The following is a 549-nucleotide window of genomic DNA, read 5'->3' on the forward strand; positions in this document are numbered from 1 at the left end:
CTTTATTTGAAGGGGGAAGAAAGGGGCCGAAAAATAGCCTAAAACCAGAAAACCTTTAATTTAGAAATATAAATAACATCCTATAACCATCCCAGGAGCATAGCTTCATTAAAATTTAAAACCTCGATCTGTTCAGTGGTTGGCGAGATCTTCATGGACAAACAAAAAACCTTACTACTTTGACTGATTGGTTACATTATTAGATGCTGCTATCTTTAAAACGTACATACGTACTACAAACGAATGTTTACAAAATCAGCTGTTATAAATATACGCGGCAAAACACAGTTTTTAAAAAATATTACTACAATAAGGCAACGACAACACTTCGTTTATTTGGATTACCTTAAATCGTTGAATTTTAAATGTACTAATTCATTTTGGAAGCTAAATCTGTTGTGTAATAACATAAGCTATAAAAATCCCATTGGTATGGGGTAACCCACAAAATTAAAAATTTGGTCGGGGGACAAGTTTCTCCTTCAAAACATAATTATATCATCAGCGTCATATTTTTTTCTGTGAGGCAGGCGGGGGGGGGGGATTTTT

Source organism: Acartia tonsa, chromosome 4 (genome assembly GCF_053477335.1).
Source record: "Acartia tonsa isolate MP-2025a chromosome 4, ASM5347733v1, whole genome shotgun sequence".
NCBI lineage: Eukaryota > Metazoa > Arthropoda > Copepoda > Calanoida > Acartiidae > Acartia > Acartia tonsa.